Source organism: Salmo trutta, chromosome 37, assembly GCF_901001165.1.
Source record: "Salmo trutta chromosome 37, fSalTru1.1, whole genome shotgun sequence".
Lineage (NCBI taxonomy): Eukaryota > Metazoa > Chordata > Actinopteri > Salmoniformes > Salmonidae > Salmo > Salmo trutta.
The window spans coordinates 12,780,177-12,803,828 of record NC_042993.1 but is presented as its reverse complement, the minus strand read 5'-3'; the positions used below and the strand labels follow the sequence as shown (position 1 = coordinate 12,803,828).

The 23,652-nt window shown below is 44.4% G+C and overlaps 1 pseudogene; it reads right to left on the bottom strand.

Moving 5' to 3' along the window:
- Positions 1-23,652, bottom strand: part of LOC115176475 (nephrin-like) — an 82,608-nt pseudogene that overhangs the window by 3,749 nt on the left and 55,207 nt on the right.

Genomic DNA, 23,652 nt, shown 5'->3' with positions numbered 1-23,652 from the left:
AGGCCGCACGGCCAGAGGGATTACCAGGACGCGTACTCAGAGCATTTTCAACCTGTCCATGACCCAGTCAAGCAGACTACCATAGTCCTTGTGCCCAAGAATGCTAATATAACTTGTCTAAATGACTATCACGCCGTAGCACTCACATTTGTAGCCATGAAATGCTTTGAAAGACTGGTCATGGTTCACATCAACGCCATCATCCCAGACATCCTGAACCCACATCAATTTGCATACCACCCCAACAGATCAACAGATGAAGCAATCTCTATTGCACTCCACACTGCCCTTTCCCACTTGGACAAGAGGAACACCTATGTGAGAAGGCTGTTCATTGCTTAAAGCTCAGCGTTCAAAACCATAGTGCTCTCCAAGCGCATCACTAACCTAAGACCCTCGGACTGAACGTCGCCCTCTGTAACTGGATCCTGGACTTCTTGACAGGCCACCCAGAGGTCAGGAGTGTAGGCAATAACACATCCACCATGCTGACCCTCAACACGGGGCCCCTCAGGGGTGCATGCTTAGTCCCCTCCTGTACTCCATGTTTACCCCCAACTGCGTGACCGGGCATGACTCTCACACCATAATTATGTTTTCTGACAACTGACGACGACAGCTTATAGGGGAGGAAGCAGAGACCTGGGAGTTTGGTGCAAGGACAACAAACTCCCAGGTCTCTGCTGGATTCTCCCTTAACGTCAGCAAGACAAAGGAGCTGATCGTGGACTACAAAAAGCTGAGGCCAAGCACGCCCCCATTCACATTGACGGGGCTGTAGCAGGTTGAGAGCTTCAAGTTCCTTGGTGTACACAACCCTAAGGCTCTATCATGGTCCACAAACACCAATGCAGTCGTGAAGAGGGCACGACAACGTCTCTTCCCCCTCAGGAGGCTGAAAAGATTTGGCATGGGCCCTGGCTGCATCACCGCTTGTTATGGCAACTGCTTGGCATCCGACCGCAAGGCACTATAGAGGATAATGTGTACGGCCTAGTACATCACTGGGGCCAAGCTCCCTGCCATCCAGGACCTCTATACGAGGCGGTGTCAGAGGACGGCCCTAAAAATTGTCAAAGACTTCAGCCACCCAAGTCATAGACTGTTCTGCTACCGCACGGCAAGCGGTACCGATGCACCAAGTTTGGAACCAACAGGACCCTAAACAAGTCATAAGACTGCTAACTAGTTTGTTAAATAGTTGACCAAATAGCTACCCTGACTATCTGCATTGACCCTTTTGGCACTAACTTTAAATACGCTACTGCTACTGTTTATTATCTGTCACTTTATTCCTAGTTCTATGTGCTTAACTACCTCGTACCCCTGCACATTAACTCGGTATTGGTACCATGTGTACAGTATATAGACAAGTTATCGTTACTCATTGTGTATTTATTATTACTTTTATTATTGTGTTTTACTTTCTATTATTTCTCTATCTTATTTCTTTCTGCATTGTTGAGAAGGGCCCATAAGGAAGTAAGCATTTCACTGTGGTTTACAAAGCATATGACAAATAAAATACAATTTGGTTTGATTTGAACGAGAATCACATCAGGCAGGTTCACATTGCTGCCCGACCTGCCGTGTTTTATTCACTGCCTGAATGGCGGCTGATACGAGCACAGTTGCTGGCTCAGCTCTAGAGAGTTAGTTGGCTGGCTATAAAGAGATACCCCAGCGAGAGAGGAAGAGAGCAGGGTGGATCACATTTGTGCAGCTCCTCCTTGTGGTAGAGCCAACTGCAGGAGATGTCATCTGGATTGGCCGAGACCAGCAAGGGAAGGATGGCTGTCTCATCCTCCACTACCTGTATCTTCTGGGGATGGTCAGGGCTCAACTCTGGGGGATCTGACACACACACACACACACACACACACACACACACACACACACAAAGGGAGAAAAACATACAAACCCAGACACAAAGAAACCATGTCAGCCATGAAAGGCGACAGCAGCGCAAATGAAAGAAAAACCTGTAGAGAAGCGATGCCCACCAATATCAAAAAAATACACACAGGAGGCCGGGGTGAGAGGGAGGGAGGGAGGGAGGTGGAGGGACAGGCATAAAACAGCGAGTGACAGTAGTGTTGTCCAACAGCAGCTGCACACAAACACACAGTGACATTCCTTCATGCTCGCACGGAGCAGCAGGCTTTGAAGAGCTGGCTGGCTACAGCCTGCGAAACAGCATCAAAGAATAACATGGCTGTGCTGCAAAGCACACACACAATTAGAACACACTGCCGCAGAGCCTGACTAACCCACAGTCACAACAAAGGAATACAGTAACACACACACACACACACAGATACACACACACACACACACACACACACACACACACACGCAAACACAGAGAACAGCACAAACACACACAAACAAAACTGCCTGCCATGCACACTATCGTGTCACATTACCATCATGCTTCAAGCCTCATTACCCACCAGCACACACTTTCTTTTTCTCCTACTCATAACTGTGCACACACATTTTCAATACTTTATTTGGACCCCCAGTGAAACAAATTAAGCATTCACAGTGAAACAAATAAAGTATTCAAAAGCTGTGTATAACAAACAGAGAGAAATAGACACGTATACAACCCACACACTCTTCACCACTCACAGAGGACGTTGAGCTTGTAGAAGGTGTTGACTCCCTCAGACAGCAGAGAGCTGTAGGCCTGACAGGTGATCCTCTGGCCATGGTGCTGGGAGGACAGGGGGAGAGACAGAGTACTGCGTACTGACACATCACCAAACGTTGTTTTCCTAGGAGCCTGATCCACCCCTTTTAGCCTGGGAGAGGGAGAGATGAGAGGAGAACATTTGGTGGGTCTATTTTGAACATTCGATAAATCCATGGCCAGGTTGCCGTTTTAATTAATTAAATAACAAATTCACAATTTTTTCTGTACTTTGTCAGTTGATTAATTTATTGTGGTGTGTGTGTGCCATCAGAGCGGCACTGAGACATGCTGCTTGCACAGAATGCTCACAGTGGTGCTGAGGAAACGTCAGAGAATGATAGAGGCCTCTAGTGGCCAAATGGCCATTTTATCATGGGCAGCATCAATGAGGGCTTCCACCATGCTTCCGCCATTTTAAAGTAGTCAAAGTAGTCAACTGGGTGGGGATTCCTATGGGTTGTAGCCTCAGTGGCGGTCCCCACGCTGTCACAGATCCTAGAATGGCACAGATATGAAGATTAAACCTCTATCTGTCTCTGTGAGTAAAATGCATTATCCTCTCCTGCTTTCCCACTCCTTGCTCTTCCCCTCATGTGACTTTCACTCACTACTCACCGTTCTTACCTGAGCTAGCTAGCTAACTAACTTCTACATGTAATGGCAGCGTTTGATAACACAATTAATGCAAGTGTAAATCCAACTCATGGAAAACAGTTCACAAGTGAAGTTACAATTATGTTAACAGGATATTGTTGCTTAATCGTTGACGTTAGCCCATGGATGGATTTTGACTTAGCATGCAAGTCTGTGTTGATGAGGGCAGTCCAAAACAGGCCCCTCGTCCAGCAGGTAGGCATGGCTTTTCAAAACTCAGTTAGGCCTATTGCTTGCCTGAGTAGACTACAACTTGCTTTTGTCTTTTCAAATGGCTGCATGCAATCACATAATTCTTTGAATAGGCTATGGCATGGGGATAGGCTACTACTGTTTATAGGCCTATATGCCCTAGGCCTACCACTAGTCATAACAATGAAATCAGTTGATATGATCTGGCAATTTGCGGCAGGTTTTGGTACAAATTACTGGCTGGGTTGCGGCAGCTCTCTGTCCTGATTGGCGGGTTACGGTGCAGTCACGGTATTGTAGCATGTGCAGACCGGGTGCGGTTTGCAAACAATTGACCTGCACAAGACTGTAGTCTAGGGTCTCAGCTGACAACTCCACGGCCCACAGACTGGCTCCCTTTTATCCTGCCCTCCCGTCACCTGGTTGGGCCCAAGCTCTAGGAGATGTTGGCCTGGGGGTTGCTGCTCCCAGACAGGCAGTCCAGACTGAGGTTTTGGCCCCGACGCAGCTCTGACTGCTTGGCTATGATTGTCACACTCACTGCAGGGACTAGGGAGGGGTGGAGGAGAGGGGACAAGACACCACTGTCAACATACTGAGGCTGCTGATTCTGTGTCTTTGTAGCATAATTTTAGGCTATATCTTGAATGTACCTATCATCTTGAATGTACCTATCATCTTGAATCCACCTATCATCTTGAATCCACCTATCATCTTGAATATACCTATCATCTTGAATATACCTAATGCTTTCCTCCTCTAATTCGTTCCTCCTCTCCATAAAGGCTAGTATTAATCCACTCATGCCCAGAGCCTGGTCTGTAGGCCTGTAAGACTCACACTGGACCATGAGTATGACAGAGGCGTTGAGGACCATCTAGGCCTTATTGGTGGCATTACAGCGGTAGGTAGCCATGTTGTCACTGGGCTGAAGGCGCACAACCAGTTCTTTGGACACGCCTTTATCAGAGGGCACCTGTTTTGGGTAGTCTAATAAAAGGAGAGTAGAGGAGAGAATGGAGGACATGGTACTGTACAGAAAGAGAGTCTTAAAGGGGCGCTACAGCGATTTTTGAAAAAATTCGTGCCCATTTTAAACGGCCTCCTACTCAAACTCAGAAGCTAGGATATGCATATAATTAATAATTGTGCATAGAAAACACCCTAAAGTTTCTAAAACTGTTTGAATGGTGTCTGTGAGTATAACAGAACTCATATGGCAGTCAAAACCCCGAGACAGATCGTAACAGGATGTGGAATTCTGAATTGCGGACTCAACTTCATCACTTTGCCTATAAATCACACCATGAGCTATGGTAAATTGAGCACTTCCTATTGCTTCCACTAGATGTCCCCAGTCTTTACAAAGTGGTTGGAGTCTTCTACTGTGAAAACTGACAGAATGAGCGTCTGTGGAACGTGGTCACATGGGGAGGGCCATCACCATTATGACGCCGGCGCCCCTGGCTACCCTCCCCTTTTCGAAACGTTTAGAAAGACAATGCAATCGTCCCCCTTGAATATTATTGGAGCTCTGGTTGAAAAAGGCCCTAAAGATTTATGTTATACAACGTTTGACATGTTTGAACGAACTTAAATATATATTTTTTCCATTTTGGTAAGAGAGGAGTCCCGCGGACGACGGTACTTTTGGTGCAGCCTTCAGAGCGCGCTAACAACAACAAGCTATTGGGACATAAAGGATTAACTTTTTCGAACGAAAATACATTTGTTGTGGACCTGGGATTTCTGGAAGTGCCTTCTGATGAAGATAATCAAAGGTAAGGGATTATTGACAATAGTATACAAGAGTAGATTTGATATGCGATTGTTCCAAGATGGCGCTGACCTGTAACGGTAGCCTATTTTTCTGAGTATCGCATCCCCTTTTATCGCAAAGTGTGATTACCTAGTAAAGTTATTTTTAAATCTGGCATTGCAGGTGCTTTCAAGAGATGTTAATCTATAAATCTTAGAATGACAATATTACATTTTAAAAATGTTTTTGAATAGTAATTTAGTAAATTGTAGCGCTGTTTCACCGGATGCATTTGAGGGAAAATAGTTAGTCAACGTCACGCGCCGATGTAAAATGCTGTTTTTATATATAAATATGAACTTTATCGAACAAAATAATGCATGTATTGTCTAACATGATGTCCTAGGAGTGTCATCTGATGAAGATTGTCAAAGGTTAGTGCTGCATTTAGCTGTTTTTTGGTTATTTGTGATGCATGTGGTTGGTCGGAAAATGGCTATGTGGCTACTTTTACGATATACTCCTCTAACATAATCTAATGTTTTGCTTTTGCTGTAAAGCCTTTTTGAAATCGGACAACGTGGTTCGATTCAGGAGAGGTGTATCTATAAAACGCTATAAAAAAAATGTTGTTATGAATATGGCGATAGGATTTTTCGCTGGATGTTGATCCCGCATACGGGACGGAGCCCGTCAAGAATTACACGAACAAAATGTATGCTGTCATACAATACACACATGTAGACACACATGTACACACCAGTTGAGGGTTCCTTTGGGGCTTCCCCCACTAGAGAAGCAGATGAGGCGTATGATCAAATCAAATCAAATCAAATTTATTTATATAGCCCTTCTTACATCAGCTGATATCTCAAAGTGCTGTACAGAAACCCAGCCTAAAACTCCAAACAGCAAGCAATGCAGGTGTAGAAGCACGGTGGCTAGGAAAAACTCCCTAGAAAGGCCAAAACCTAGGAAGAATCCTAGAGAGGAACCAGGCTATGAGAGGTGGCCAGTCCTCTTCTGGCTGTTCCGGGTGGAGATTATAACAGCGCATGGCCAAGATGTTCAAATGTTCATAAATGACCAGCATGGTCAAATAATAATAATCATAGTAGTTGTCGAGGGCGCAACAAGTCAGTAACACAAGAGTAAGTGTCAGTTGGCTTTTTCATAGCCGATCTTTGAGAGTATCTCTACCGCTCCTGCTGTCTCTAGAGAGTTGAAAACAGCAGGTCTGGGACAGGTAGCATGTCCGGTGAACAGGTCAGGGTTCCAGCAGGTCTGGGACAGCAGGTCTGGGACAGGTAGCACGTCCGGTGAACAGGTCAGGGTTCCATAGTTGCAGGCAGAACAGTTGGAACTGGAGCAGCAGCACGGCCAGGTGAACTGTGGACAGCAAGGAGTCATCAAGCCAGGTAGTCTTGAGGCATGGTCCTAGGGCTCAGGTCCTCCGAGAGAGAGAAAGAAAGAGAGAATTAGAGAGAGAATATTTAAATTCACACAGGACACCGGAAAAGACAAGAGAAATACTCCAGATGTGACAGACTGACCCTAGCCCCCCGACACATAAACTACTGCAGCATAAATACTGGAGGCTGAGACAGGAGTGGTCAGGAGACACTGTGGCCCCCTCCGATGAAACCCCCGGACAGGGCCAAACAGGTAGGATATAACCCCACCCACTTTGCCAAAGCACAGCCTCCACACCACTGGAGGGATATCTCCAACCACCAACATACCATCCCGGGACAAGGCCGAGTATAGCCCACAAAGATCTCCGCCACGGCACAACCCAAGGGGGGGGGGGGGGGGGCGCCAACCCAGACAGGAAGACCACGTCAGTGACTCAACCCACTCAAGTGACGCACCCCTCCCAGGGACGGCATGGAAGAACGCCAGTGACTCAGCCTCCGTAATAGGGGTAGAGGCAGAGAATCCCAGTGGAAAGAGGGGAAACCGGCCAGGCAGAGACAGCAAGGGCGGATCGTTGCTCCAGCCTTTCCGTTCACCTTCACACCCCTGGGCCAGACGACACTTAATCATAGGACCTACTGAAGAGATGAGTCTTCAGTAAAGACTTAAAGGTTGAGACTGAGTCTGCGTCTCTCACATGGGTAGGCAGACTATTCCATAAAAATGGACCTCTATAGGAGAAAGCCCTGCCTCCAGCTGTTTGCTTAGAAATTCTAGGAACAATTAGGAGGCCCGCGTCTTGTGACCGTAGCGTATGTGTAGGTATGTACGGCAGGACCAAATCGGAAAGATAGGTAGGAGCAAGCCCATGTAATGCTTTGTAGGTTAGCAGTAAAACCTTGAAATCAGCCCTTGCCTTAACAGGAAGCCCGTGTAGGGAGGCTAGCACTGGAGTAATATGATACAAATTTTTGGTTCTAGTCAGGATTCTAGCAGCCGTATTTAGCACTAACTGAAGTTTATTTAGTGCTTTATCTGGGTAGCCGGAAAGTAGAGCATTGCAGTAGTCCAACCTAGAAGTAACAAAGGAATGGATTAATTTTTCTGCGTCATTTTTGGACAGAAAGTTTCTGATTTTTGCAATGTTACGTAGATGGAAAAAAGCTGTCCTTGAAACAGTCTTGATATGTTCTTCAAAAGAGAGATCAGGGTCCAGAGTAACGCCGAGGTCCTTCACAGTTTTATTTGAGACGACTGTACAACCATCCAGATTAATTGTCAGATTCAACAGAAGATCTCTTTGTTTCTTGGGACCTAGAACAAGCATCTCTGTTTTGTGCGAGTTTAAAAGTAGAAAGTTTGCAGCCATCCACTTCCTTATGTCTGAGACACAGGCTTCTAGCGAGGGCAATTTTGGGGCTTCACCATGTTTCATTGAAATGTACAGCTGTGTGTCATCCGCATAGTAGTGAAATTTAACATTATGTTTTCGAATGACATCCCCAAGAGGTAAAATATATAGTGATGGTCCCTGAGCTCAGAGGAACCCCTGGGGGAGGGGCTTCTATCCGCACCTTCTGAGGAGGGTCTGAGAGGGGACGGGGGAGGAGGAGAGATAGATATGGGTGAAGGGGAGGGAGGGACAGAGAAGAAGGAGGAGAGAGAGAGAGGGGAGTGTGTAAGGGAGAGAGAGACCGGGGAGGGAGAGAGAGAGAGAGAGGAGGGGAGGGCAGGAAAGAGTGAGAAGGTTGTGTCTGTATTGTTATAGAAAGCACACATTGCTATTGTTGGGATTGTTACTGTACAATGCATAGTTATGTTCTGGTTGTGCAAGGTTTGTTCAAGGTTGTACTAGTCATAGCCATTCAATAGAGATTCACAATAACCATCAGGGTTATAGGGTTGTTGTTGTCATAGTTCTATCCAGAGACTCACAGAAAACAATGAGGTTGTTGGACTGGCTCTTGGAGAAGCGTGTGCCCTTGTTGAAGGTCTCACAGGTGAGGGGCAGCCCGTTCTCCTCCCGAGAGACAATATGGGTCAGGTTAGACATGGTTGTCTTCCCCCCGTGGTCTCCCTGGAGACAGGAAAGGACACGTGACAACGTCAGGAATAGACAGGAAGTTCTAGTGTCCCTGAACATTTTCCTTGGAGATAAATACACAGTAGGCTGCTCACAGGAAATACAATAATAATAATGTTTTGATGATGGAAATTAGCTTTGTGGCTCTCTAACTCTTGTGCTCTACTTACATTGTGCCTGGTCCCTGATAATAAACAAACAAATAAATCACATTCATATGCTTCTTCCTGCTGGCAAAACCTGTAATAAATTGAATCAAACACCCATTTGCTCCTGTATGATGCTAGTCATGTCTGTTTTGCACCCCGGGTTTTAGGCTTTTATTGAGATGATTAGTGCAAAAGCCTTTTTCAGAGAGAAACAGACACAAGAAGGAACGCGTTCACAGAGAACCACCACTGATGTGTCAGTCTTTATTAACCCTCAGACGTATTCAGGCACATTAAAGCTGGATAGAATGCAGCTGTAAATGCTAGATCAAATGAAAAGTATTTCTCCAAATGAACAAAGAGCCGGGATAATGGTTCTCTCAACTCCCATGTCAGCTATTATTCACTTTTATCTCATTAACATACTCAAAAGCCGAGAGAGAAGAATACAGGAACACTTTTTGATGCTTCACTCACTGGCAAAGCCTTGTGTAGTATTTTTTTATATATATTTTTTCAGTTGAGAACAAGTTCTCATTTACAACTGCGACCTGGTCAAGATAAAGCAAAGCAGTGCGACACAAACAACACAGAGTTACACATGGGATAAACAAACGCACAGTCAATAACACAATACAAAAGTCTATATACAGTGTGTGCAAATGTAGTAAGATTAGGGAGTTAAGGCAATAAATAGGTCATAGTGGCGAAATAATTACAATTTGCAATTAAACACTGGAGTGATAGATGTGCAGAAGATGAATGTGCAAGTAGAGATACTAGAGTGCAAAGGAGAAAAAATAAATAACAATATGGGGATGAGGTAGTTGGGTGGGCTATTTACAGATGGGAATTGTACAGGTGCAATGACCGTTAAGCTGCTCTGACAGCTAATGCTTAAAGTTGGTGAGGGAGATATAAGACTCCAGCTTCAGTGATTTTTGCAATTTGTTCCAGTCATTGGCAGCAAAGAACTGGAAGGAAAGGAGGCCAAATGAGGAGTTGGCTTTGGGGATGACCAGTGAAATATACCTGCTGGAGCGCGTGCTACGGGTGGGTGCTGCTATGGTGACCAGTGAGCTGAGCTAAGGCGGGGCTTTACCTAGCAAAGACTTATAGATGACCTGGAGCCAGTGGGTTTGGTGATGAATATGAAGCGAGGGCCAGCCAACGAGAGCATACAGGTCGCAGTGGTGGGTAGTACATAGGGCTTTGGTGACAAAACGGATGGCACTGTGATAGACTACATCCAATTTGCTGAGTAGAGTGTTGGAGGCTATTTTGTAAATGACATCGCTGAAGTCAAAGCTCGGTAGGATAGTCAGTTTTACGAAGGTATGTTTGGCAGCATGAGTGAAGGATGCTTTGTTGCGAAGCTGATTCTAGATTTAATTTTGGATTGAGATGCTTAATGTGAGTCGAGAAGGAGAGTTTACAGTCTAGCCAGACACCTAGGTATTTGTAGTTGTCCACATATTCTAAGTCAGAACCGTCCAGAGTAGTGATGCTAGACGGGCAGGCGGGTGCGAGTAGCGATCGGTTGAAGAGCATGCATTTAGTTTTACTTGCATTTAATAGCAGTTGGAGGCCACGTAAGGAGTGTTGTATAGCATTGAAGCTCGTCTGGAGGTTTGTTAACACAGTGTCCAAAGAAGGGCCAGAAGTATACAGAATGGAGTCGTCTGCATAGAGGTGGATCAGAGAATCACCAGCAGCAAGAGCGACATCATTGATGTATACAGAGAAAAGAGTTGGCCCGAGAATTGAACCCTGTGGCACCCCCATTGAGACTGCCAGAGGTCCGGACAACAGGCCCTCCGATTTGACACACTGAACTCAATCTGAGAAGTAGTTGGTGAACCAGGCGAGGCAGTCATTTGAGAAACCAAGGCTGTTGAGTCTGCCAATAAGAATGCTGTGATTGGCAGAGTCGAAAGCCTTGTCCAGGTCGATGAAGACGGCTGCACAGTATTGTCTTTTATTGATCATAGTTATAATGTCGTTTAGGACCTTGAGCGTGTCTGAGGTGCTCCCATGATCAACTCGGAAACCAGATTGCATAGCGGAGAAGGTACGGTGGGAATCGAAATGGTCGGTGATCTGTTTGTTAACTTGGCTTTCGAAGACTTTAGAAAGGCAGGGTAGGATAGATATAGGCCTATAACAGTTTGGATCTAGAGTGTCTCCCCCTTTGAAGAGGGGGATGACCGCGGCAGCTTTCAAATCTTTAGGGATCTCAGACATTACGAAAGAGAGGTTGAACAGGCTAGCAATAGGTGTTGCAACAATTGCTGCAGATAATTTTAGAAAGAGAGGGTCCAGATTGTCTAGCCCAGCTGATTTGTAGGGGTCCAGATTTTGCAGCTCTTTCAGAACATCAGCTATCTGGATTTAGGTGAAGGAGAAATGGGGGAGGCTTGGGAAAGTTGCTATGGGGGGTGCAGAGCTGTTGGCCCAGGGTAGGGGTAGCCAGGTGGAAAGCATTCTTATTGAAATTCTCGATTATCGCAGATATATCGGTGGTGACAGAGCTTCCTAGCCTCAGTGCAGTGGGCAGCTGGGAGGAGGTGCCCTTATTCTCCATGGGCTTTACAGTGTCCCAGAACTTTTTGGAGTTTGTGCTACAGGATGCAAATTTCTGTTTGAAAAAGCTAGCCTTTGCTTTCCTAACTGACTGTGTATATTGGTTCCTAACTTTCCTGAAAAGTTGCATATCGCGGGGTCTATTCGATGCTAATGCAGTACGCCACAGGATGTTTTTGTGCTGGTCAGGGGCAGTCAGGTCTGGAGTGAACCATGGGCTATATCTGTTCTTAGTTCTACATTTTTAGAATGGGGCATGCTTATTTAAGATGGTGAGGAAAACACTTTTAAAGAATAACCAGGCATAGTCTACTGACAGAATGAGGTCAATTTCCTTCTAGGATACCCGGGCCAGGTCGATTAGAAAGGCCTGCTCGCTGAAGTGTTATAGGGGGCGTTTGACTGTGATGAGGGGTGGTTGTTTGACTGCGGACGCATTAGGGATGCAGGCAATGAGGCAGTGGTCGCTGAGATCCTGGTTGAAGACAGCAGAGGTGTATTTATATGGCAGGTTGGTCAGGATGATATCTATGAGGGTGCCCGTGTTTACGGATTTAGGGTTGTACCTGGTAGGCTCCATGATAATTTGTTACGCATATCCTAATATAGACTGAATAGTGGGTCTTTGTTCAGAGTGGCGAGAGAATGAAGAACAGATTCAACGTGGTCAAGGTGGAAACTCTACACGGGGAAGAATAATATGAGTTCTTTCAGAATCAAAGGCTTCTCTCACAGATGCATGTCATTGGGCACTCGAGATGTACAAATCGAACTGTCTGAAATCTGAATTAAGTATTTTAAGTGTGTATTGACCTCTGAGGTTTAGTTTCAAAGGTAATTTTCAATACAATTGAAAATACATAAAGAAGCCACAGCAGGCAACCAATACATGTACCGAAATTACAGATGGTTATCAACAAAAAGTCAAAGAGTTGTTTCCATTGTGGTCCTCTATTGGTAGGCAAAGGCACTATAAAGGGAAACCTAGCCGCGAGCTGCCCAGGGACACGAGTCGCCCAGGGACGCGAGCCTACCAGATGAGCTAAATGCCTTTTTAAATAATTTTTATTGTAGTTTTTATTGTTTCGTTTTATGATATAACAACAATGCACCCAGACTCCCCGCCCACAGCCCGCCATGCCACAGCCCCACTCCAAGACAGACCAAATAAAAAACAAGGCTGCAACGCAAAACAATGCGGAAAAAGTCAGGGGTGTGAACACCCGCCAAACGCACCGCACACACAAAGATAGAAAAGAAAACAAACTTTAGATTTTTCACCCAAAACCCCCCTCCCCCATAACAACTATTACAACAAAAGGAACATTTAAATAATGATAAAATAAATACCTACCCCTACCAGTCGTCTGTAGTATATCAGGCCATTACATATTGTTTTCACTTTCTATCTCGAGTTTACCATTAATTTTATAAATTAATCTTTCATATGAAGCTATTTCTGCCAAGGCCACATATCATTCCTTATAAGAGGGAGGATCCTTCTGGGAATTTGTTGTTGTTTTGTCCAACCTTAAGCAAACAATCTCTAAGCTGGAGATACCTCCAAAAGTTTTGTCTCTGTAAATTCTACTTGGACCTTAGCTCTTCAAAAGGGGTAAAAGTGTTTTCTTGATACTAACAATCAATATTCTTTATCCCCTTTCTATACCAATCTTTCCAGAAAACCATGTGTCCATCTATTTTCAATTTAGGGTTGTTCCATAACGAAGCATAGCTTATCAAGAAAGGTGAAGATCTCTCTCTTATGAATCTGGCTCCATATATTTTTAGTATGAGACATTATTGGATTCTGGGGTCCCACCTTTTGTTGACTCAAATAATCTGATGCTCCGAATGGGGCATTAAGTTCCTCTTCCATGTCCACCCAGATTGGCCTAGTCGAGTTCTCAATAAAGAGAGTGCCCATTTGGGAAGCTACAAAGGCTCCTTGACACAATTGCATGTTAGGGAGCTTTATTCCTCCCTTCTCAGTCATTGCCTGTAATCTCGCTAGTTTCATCCTGGCCTTTTTACCGGCCCAAACAAACTCAGTCATAATTTTGTCTATGGATTTAAAAGTATAGACAAGTATGGATAGTGATAACATGCTGATGACGTAATTCAGTTTAGGAGCTAAGACCATCTTTATAACCTGTATCCTACCCCATAATGAGATTTGTAGTGTATCCCAGCTCTTAAACTGGAGTTGAATTTTGTTCAATAGTGGGTCAAGATTTTGAGAAATCATATTCTCTAGACCAGGATTTAACACGATCCCCAGGTACCTCAAGTTTTTAGGGACCCATTGAAACCTCCAGCTGAGGAGGTCATTTCTCAGACAACGTTTTGATAGAGGCATTGCTTCAGATTTGGTCCAGTTGACTTTATAGCCCGATATCTCTGAGAATGCGTTTACAAGGTCCAGTAAAGGTCGTATGGACAGTTGAGGTCTGATATTATTAGTAATATGTCGTCTGCATAAAGCAGTAGTTTATTCTCCCTACCTCCCATATTAATCCCTTTGATTGACTGATGCAGCCTAATGGCTTCTGCTAATGGTTTTAACACTAATAAATAGGAGGGGCAAGAGACAGTCACCTTGTTTCGTGCCTTGTCCTACAGAAAATGGAGATGATCGTAGTCCGTTAGTGACTACTGTGGATTTGGGGTCATTGTACAGAAGTTGAATAAGATTTTGAAAGCCCTGTCCAAATCCAAATGTATTTATAGTATAATGCAGGTAGTCCCAGCCCACCCTATCAAAGGCTTTCTCTGCATCTAGGGATAAGGCTGCCACTGAAGTATCCAAATATTTTGCCTTCCAGATGACATGCAATTGGCGTCGAAGATTATCAGATGAAGTTCTGCCTTTCACAAATGCCCCCCTGATCTGGATTTTCTTAATGATATGATGCACCTTCATAGCCAGAATTTTTGTAAAAATGTTCCATCACAATTTATCAAAGAAATTGGATGATAGCTCCCACACTCATGGGGATCCTTTCCCTTTCTGAGGATTATGGTGAATACTGCATCACTCATAGAAGGTGAGATCTCACCTGTGTCAATCGATGTGTTAAATGTTTTCCATATTTCTGGGCTAAGCTGCTCTGCAAACCTTTTATAGAAATCAATGGGTATCCCATCCAACCCTGAAGTCTTAACACTGGGTGCTTGTCTTATAGTTTCGGTCAATTCCTCCAAAGTAATAGGGCGGTCGAGCCAGTTCCTGTCTTCCTCTGTTAATTTAGGAAGGTTCAGATTCTGAAAGAATGCCTCTGCTTTCTGCATATCTAAAGGACCGTCTGAAGTATAATGTTCCTGATAGAAGTCTCCAAATACATTGTTTATTTCTTTATGATTGGTAATTAGCTTGCCTGTCTTATTTCTCATTCCACCTACTTGCCAATCTGTTTCTCTAGATTTCAATTGACTGGCCAACAATTTTCCTGCCTTTTCACCAGATTCGTACCATCTCTGCTTCAGCCTGAACAGGGAATATTCCGCTTTTTTACTGAATAAAATATTCAGCTCGTATTTGGTTTTCGTCAGATTTACCAGATAAATGTTGTTAGGATTGGACCAATATTCCCTCTCCAGCATTTAAAGCTCTGTTTCAAGTTTATAAATGTTCTGTTTATCTAGTTTGTTAATAGTAGCGGATCGTTGTATCATTACTCTGCGTATGTAAGCTTTAAAAGCTTCCCAGTCATGTACCTGTTTCACACTATTGTTGTTTGTTTCAAATAATATCGTAATGTGTGTTTTAAGGAATAGGAGAGGCTGGTGTTCATTCGCCAATATTTACAATTTTCTCTTTCTTTTCCTATGGTTGCATGATCTGTTATAGCTATCGTGCCCACATTGCAAGCACCCACTTTATCTCTGACAGAGTGTGAGATCAGAAAGTAGTCAATGCGTGAATAAACAGTGTGCCTATTTGAAAATAAGGTGTAATCGCGAGGGTTGGATTGATCAATCTCCATATTTCATAAAGACCAAAATCTTAACACAGTATTTTAATTGCTTCTTGAGTTTTTGAGGTCCTGGTTAGACCAGTTTTGGATTTATTTAAATAAGCATCAGGAACCTGATTATAATCCCCCCTAGTATCAGACGAAAATCACAGAAATCCAGTATTATTTTGTTAAATTGAAGGAAGAAGTCTGGGTCCTCTTCATTTTTGTAATGTCTGCTACCAGCTCACACCCTCAAACACGTAGATCCCCTGAACGCAGCTCACTTTCCAGCCCACTTTCCAGCTCACACTCAAACACTTAGATACCCTGAACGTAGCTCACTCTCTAGATCCCAATCACATGAATTCTATCACCTGTTCACACACCTGTATGTCATTATCACACACTATTTAGTTCTACTCTTTGCACCCCATCACTGTGAGGTATTGTTTGTTTTGTGACACGTGTCTTTCAGAGTGCTGGTTTTCCTGTGATTTACTCCTCCCGTGTATGATAGTTTTTGCCTGCCTCAATAACGACGCCTTTTGCCTATACCCTAGCTGTACTTTAGCCTATCGGATTTCCTGTTATCTACCTATTGCCTGATCTCCCGGACTACGTTACTAGCCTTTTCCCTGCCTGTACTGTTGCCCTTTCAGACCCCTGTGTATGACCTTCTGCCTGCCCCTGGACCCAGCTACCTGACTCCTCCTGTGGTCCTTTGCAATAAACACCTGCTGCACCCTGTGCTTGAAACCAGCTCTCTGTCTCCCCTCGTGTTCATTACAATTTGGGGCATAATTATTTCCCAATATTATATTTTGTCCTGAAATCTTTACAAGTAAAATCAAGATTTGTCCCTCTTTGTCCTTAAACTCCTTTTCCACTTGAACATGTATACCTTTGGAAAATAGAATAGAAACACCTGTTGTTTTTGGTTGAATGTATTATGGTAAGCACTACCCACCCATCTGTCTCTCACCCTAGGAGCATCCTTTTCCAGTAGGTGGGTCTCTTGGAGCATAATCACGTCTGAGTGTTTTTGTTTTAGATAATTCAACACCTTACATCTTTTTAAATATGAACCTAGTCCGTTCACATTCCACAATGTAACTTTAATCACATTGGTCATTATATCTGAAAGGTTGTAAATATATTATTACCACAACATGAGTGTTAGAACATTTTAAATCGATGCGTTTATGATAGCCACGGCTTAGCAAATCAATGAAAGCGTACGACTGGTAGTACCCCCACCTAGAACACTAAACTTTCCATAGAACAAATATGTCATAAACATACCCCAACCCCACAAGGTACAAAAAAATGTACGTACAAAATAAAAATCTCCCTCCCCCTAAACCAGGCTTTCATCCGTGTGAAGTGTCCCGAGGTCTTCCAGGCGCTGACGCTCCAACTAGAATTAGCATGTTTTACCAACGCCAAATATAGGCATGACCATATACATTTTGAAATGACAGATATGACATGTCATAGAGATTACATAAATCAACCAAAACATCGAACATAAAGACAGGCTGATCCTTATTCTTGCAAAGAGAAGAGATTTCCTTTCTCATGTAGACTGATACATGAACTGTATAACTCCAAAAGACAGGAATGTAAACTGAGGTCAGCCACAAAAGAGAGACCGGTATAAGTCATAATGATAAAATAAAATAAGCTGACTAACACTTTGGCTTGTGCCCATTACTCATGGCACGAACACGCCTGTTGTGGTCTATATTGACCCACTATTGCTGTTATTAGAATGAAAACTAAAATAATATATAGTATGTTTATCCCCACCATAGCCATAATACAGAATGAAATGCTTGGACTATAGTCCTGCTTAATCTAGTACTAAAATGATGTCAACTGTAAACCAGAAAGATAAATTACAGGCAACATTCGTAGCATAAACACTCAACGCGACAGTTACTCACAACTTGGGAAGTTCTATCGCCTTAGAGAAAAATGTTAGTCCATCCGTGATGAACCATTGCGCCACCATGTGGAACTTCCAAAGCCTACCACGCTACTCAATTTGTTCGGCCTCATTGACATCCATGACACACTCATTTGCCTCTTTTGGGTCTGTGAAATGATGTAATAATCCTATCAAAGTAACCCAGAACAAGGCAGGATATTTCAACGAGTATTTCCGTTCTCGTTTCATGCACATATGCCTCACCTCCGTGAACACATTTCTCTTGTCTTGAACCTCTTTGGAAAAGTCAGGTAAGAATTTCACCAGAATAGGCCGGGGGTTGCGTGCGGCTGGTCCTGGGCACAGTGTCGTCGGTGTCCAATGTGTTCTCTCGATGGGCATGTTGTTAACATCCTCCGGTGTGTTATCAAAGTTGCATAAAGGTTGCATAAATTGTCTTTCACACAATCTTCCATATTTATGTGGATTTTGGGAACTCCTCTGATCCGAAGTGTGTTTCTCCGACTATAATTTTCCTGGTATTGAAGTCATTCTTTGAGTTTTCCAATCACAGTCTCCATTTTTTCAACTGTGTTGTTTAGGCGGTTGTTCTTGTCCTCCAAGGTTGATATCCTCTCTTCTGCGTGTGTAACTTGTTTGTCGAGTGTGTCCACTTTTGTTTTCAGTGCACCCACTGTATGTTTTATTTCAGCCACATCTTCGCCCAATTTTCTCTTGGAGATTTTTGTTCATTTTGCGAATCTCATTTAGAACTGGGTCATCAGGTTGTTCTTCTCCGACATTTTCCTTGCTAGCTGCAGGTAGAGACAACATTTTCATGTTTTTCATCAAAGTGTCTGCTTATGTGCGTTTCCAAGTCGTTTTTCCATATAACCGATATTTTGGACAGTTAGTTAACAAAATGTGTAACTAGGCGTTGAATAATAGTTGGAGCAACACAGCCTCTTTAGTTAGCTGCTGCTTCTCGCCACATTGTCGCCGGAACACAGCTAGATGCTTTTTATGCTCATTTCGAGGCAAGCAACACTGAAGCATGCATGAGAACACCATCTGTTCCGGATGACTGTGTGATCACGTTCTCAATGTGAGCAGGACCTTTAAACAGGTCAACATTCACAAACCCGCTGGGCCAGATGGATTACCAGGACGTGTACTCAAAGCATGCGCGGACCAACTGTCAAGTGTCTTCACTAATATTTTCAACCTCTCCCTGACCGAGTATGTAATACCTACGTTTCAAACAGACCACCATAGTCCCTGTGCCCAAGAAAGCGAAGGTAAACTGCCTAAATGATTACCACCCCGTAGCACTCACGTCGGTAGCCATGAAGCGCTTTAGAAGGCTGGTCATGGCACACATCAACACCATCATGCCGGAAACCCTAAACCCACTCTAATTTGCATACCACCCCAACAGAACCACAGATGATGCAATCTCAATCGCACTCCACACTGCCCTTTCCCACCTGGACAAAAAGGAACACCTATGTGAGAATGCTGTTCATTGACTACAGCTCAGTGTTCAACACCATAGTACCCACAAAGCTCATCACTAAGCTAAGGATCCTGGGACTAAACACCTCCCTCTGCAACTGGATCCTGGACTTCCTGACGGGCCTCCACCAGGTGGTAAGGGTAGGCAACAACACATCTGCCACGCTGATCCTCAACACTGGGGCCCCTCAAGGGTGTGTGCTTAGTCCCCTACTGTACTCCCTGTTCACCCATGATTGCGACGCCAACACCATCATTAAGTTTTCTGATGACACAACAGTGTCCGGGGGTGTATTCGGACAGGGCTACAGTGTCTCACGACCCCTCCTGTCTCAGCCTCCAGTATTTAAGCTGCAATAGTTTATATGTCGGGGGGCTAGGGTCAGTCTGTTATATCTGGATTATTTCTCCTGTCTTATCTGGTGTCCTGTGTGAATTTAAGTATTTAATTCTCTCTCTTTTTATCTCTTTTTCTCTCTCTCTCGTTCTCTTTCTCTCTCTTTCTCTCTCTCTCTCTCTTTCTCTTGGAGGACCTGAGCCCTAGGACCGTGCCTCAGGACTACCTGGCCTGATGACTTGTTGCTGTGCCCTGTCCACCTGGTCATGCTGCTGCTCCAGTTTCAACTGTTCTGCCTGCGGCTATGGAACCCTGACCTGTTCACTGGATGTGCTACCTTGTACCGGACCTACTGTTTTCGACTCTCTCTCTACCGCACCTGCTGTCTCTAACTCTGAATGATCGGCTATGAAAAGCCAACTGACATTTACTCCTGAGGTGCTGACCTGTTGCACCCTCTACAACCACTGTGATTATTATTATCTGACCCTGCTGGTCATCTCTGAACGTTTGAACATCTTAGCCATGTTCTGTTATAATCTCCACCCGGCACAGCCAGAAGAGGACTGGCCACCCCTCAGAGCCTGGTTCCTCTCTAGGTTTCTTCCTAGGTTCTGGCCTTTCTAGGGCGTTTTTCCTAGCCACTGTGCTTCTACATCTGCATTGCTTGCTGTTTGGGGTTTACATCGGCTGATGTAAAAAGGGCTTTAGAAATACATTTGATTGATTTAGTGATTGGTAGGCTAGATCACTGACAACACTGAGACAGCCTATAGGGAGGAGGTCAGAGACCAGGCAGTGGGGTGCCAGGACAACTACCTCTCCCTCAATGTGTACAGGACAAAGTAGCTGATCGTAGACTATAGGAAAAGTAGGGCCGAACAGGCCCCCATTAACATCTACAGGGCTGAAGTGGAGCTTGTCGAGAGTTTCAAGTTCCTTGCTATCCAAATCACCAGAAAACTATTATGGTCCAAACCCACCAAGACTGTTGTAAAGAGGGCACGACAACACCTTTTCCCCCTCAGGAGACTGAAACGATTTGGCATAGGTCCTCAGATCCTCAAAAAGTTCTACAGCTGCATCATCGAGAGCATCCTGACCGGTTGCATCACCGCCTGGTATGGCAACTGCTCGGTATCTGACCATAAGACGCTACAGAGGGTAGTGCGTATGGCCCAGTACATCACTGGGGCCAAGCTTTCTGACATCCAGGACCTATATACTAAGCGGTGTCTAAGAATCTAGTCACCTAAGTCATTGACTGTTCTCTCTGTTACCGCATGGCAATCGATACCGGAGCGCCAAGTCTAGGACCAAAAGGCTCCCTAACAGCTTCTACCCCCAAGCCATAAGACTGCTGAACAAGTAAATTCAATGGCCACCCAGACTATTTACATTGACACCCCCCCCCCCAGCTACTCGCTGTTTATTATCTATGCATAGTCACTTTACAAATTATCTCGACAACCTGTATCCCCGCACATTGACTCGGTACCGTTACCGCCTGTGTATAGCCTCGTTATTGTTATGTCATTTTCTTGTTACTTAAAAAAAAATACTTTAGTTAATTTAGTAAATATTTTCTTAATAACTCTATTTCTTGAACTGCATTGTTGGTTAAGGGCTTGTAAGTAAGCATTTCACGGTATGGTCTACACCTGTTGTATTCTCCGCATGTGACAAATACAATTTGATTTGATTTGATTTGAAGTGGCTGCAGGGCAATACAAGTGACATGAGCATTCTATGCCATATATTCCATTATACACAATGTCCACATATTTACGTATTTACAAAAAAAAGCAGATATGCACATCTACCATATCACTCCTCTAGTGCAGAGTGGCTTTACACTTTGCTAGGAGGCTATGTCAACATTAGCCAAGCCTTGCGGTAGTGTTTGAAACTAAGACTGGCAGAAACAGTTTTTATCTCAGCCGGGAGTTTGTTCCACTCTACCACTGTCGTTCTGAACAGTACTGCTCTTGAATCGACATGGCACAACATTTGTAGTAAGATAGTTCTTTAGATGCTGGGGGACTGTACACTGAGGCCAATCTCAGCTTCAACTGATAGCCACTGTAGTTCACTGAGCTAAGAAGGGCCAACATGAGCCTGAGGGCTAAGATTCAGAATGGCCCATTACATTTTCTTCTGAGCTGTCTGTAGCTTGTTCTTGAAGAGCTTAGGGGAGCTGCTGTACCAGGTAGTACACACCAAAGTGAGGCTGCACTAATGCTGCTGGAAGTGTTTTCTGGAAGCTTCCTTTATCTAGAAATGTGTATTTTCTGTCCAGAAATTTCCCTTTCTGGTTGACCTTGGCAATTACTTTCTGCCCCATGTGCTCTCCTGTCAGGAACCTGTCTAGTTTAGCTCACTCAAATATTTCCTGAGCTATTTCATGTAAGTAGGTTTATAGTGTATGATGCAGCAGTGGCGGATTTAGGTATGGACGACATGGGCAGCTGCCCAGGGCGGCATCTTGCCTGGGGCGGCACGTGGTGCCCGCACAAAAAATTGTGACATTTTCGCGATCAGTTTTCTATCGCTCATTTGCACGTCACGTCAATGATATCATGTCACTGTGTGGGACTGTGTCAATTAAGCTTGTCGGAGTGGGCGCCATGACTCTAGTTTGTGAGCTAGGCAGGCTACTGCCTGGGAAGGTCTCCCACTCAGAAGTACGAGATGGGGAGGGGGGCAGGGGGAGGGAGAGCGGGGGAAACTATCAAATAGCGCACCTCTAGCTTTGTACAGTACTAATGCAATTAGTAAAATCAGTCACACCACAAAATGCATATTGTTGCTTTTTTTTCTGGTTTGTGCAAAATCGTTAAGAATAATATAAAACCAGTCTGCTAAACCATTGGTGAATTGGTTTAGTCTTGACTCTTGGTTGACAGTGTTGGGGGATGGGTAATGTATTGATGCTTGAGTGGCAAATCAACACAAATGGATAAGAAAAGGTCTAAGCCATCAGGTGCCCAGTTTAGGAAAAAGTGGAAAGAAGAAGAGGAGAAACACACAAAAGATAAAGATATGCAGCTATGTCATCTCTTTATGAGTATAATATTATGCATGTAATGAAATAGGCTAGTATAACACTTATGTTTGTTAGCCTATGTTGCTTGCTATGCTATTACACATATGGCAACAATATTCCGTTTTCTGTCCAACTAGCTTACATAACATTGGATATCATTTCACACAGATTCATCATGATAATGTGTGTTGCCTGCCATCCAGGACCTGGTGTCTTTCATAGCTAAGCTGCCTGGATGGCAGGCAGCTTAGCCCCAGTGATGTACTGGGCCATGCGCACTACCCTCTGTAGTGCCTTGCGGTCAGAGGCCGAGCAATTGCCGTACCATAGCCTCCCTGTGGCTCAGTTGGTAGAGCATGGTGTTTGCAACGCCAGGGTTGTGGATTCGATTCCCACGGGGGGCCAGTACGGGGAAAAAAAATTATGAAATGAATTGAAATGTATGCATTCACTACTGTAAGTCGCTCTGGATAAGAGCGTCTGCTAAATGACTAAAATGTAATGTACCAGGCAGTGATGCAACCAGTCAGGATGCTCTTGATATTGCAGCTGTAGAACCTTTTGAGGATCTCAGGACCCATGCCAAATCTTTTTAGTTTCCTGAGGGGGAATAGGCTTTGTCGTGTCCTCTTCATGACTATCTTGGTGTGTTTGGACCATTCTAGTTTGTTGTTGATCTGGACACCAAGGAACTTGAAACTCTCGACCTGCTCCACTACAGCCCCGTTGATGAGAATGGGGGCGTGCTCAGTCCTCCTTTTCCTGTAGTCCACAATCATCTCCTTAGTCTTGGTTACGTTGAGGGATAGGTTGTTATTCTGGCACCACCCGGCCAGGTCTGACCTTTCCCTATAGGCTGTCTCGTCGTTGTCTGTGATCAGGCCTACCACTGTTGTGTCGTCTGCAAACTTAATGATGGTGTTGGAGTCGTGCCTGGCCATGCAGTCATGGGTGAACAGGGAGTAGAGGAGGGGACTGAGCACGCACCCCTGTGGAGCTCCAGTGTGGTGGATCAGCGTGGCAGATGTGTTGCTACCTACCCTCACCACCTGTGGGCGGCCCGTCAGGAAGACCAGGATTCAGTTGCAGAGGGAAGTCCCAGGATCCTTAGCTTAGTGATGAGCTTTGAGGGTACAATGGTGTTGAACGCTGAGCTGTAGTCAATGAATAGCATTCTCACATAGGTGTTCCATTTGTCCAGGTGGGAAAGGGCAGTTTGGAGTGCAATAGAGATTGCATCATCTGTGGATCTGTTGGGGCGGTATGCAAATTGAAGTGGGTCTAGGGTTTCTGGGATAATTGTGTTGATGTGAGCCATTACCAACCTTTCA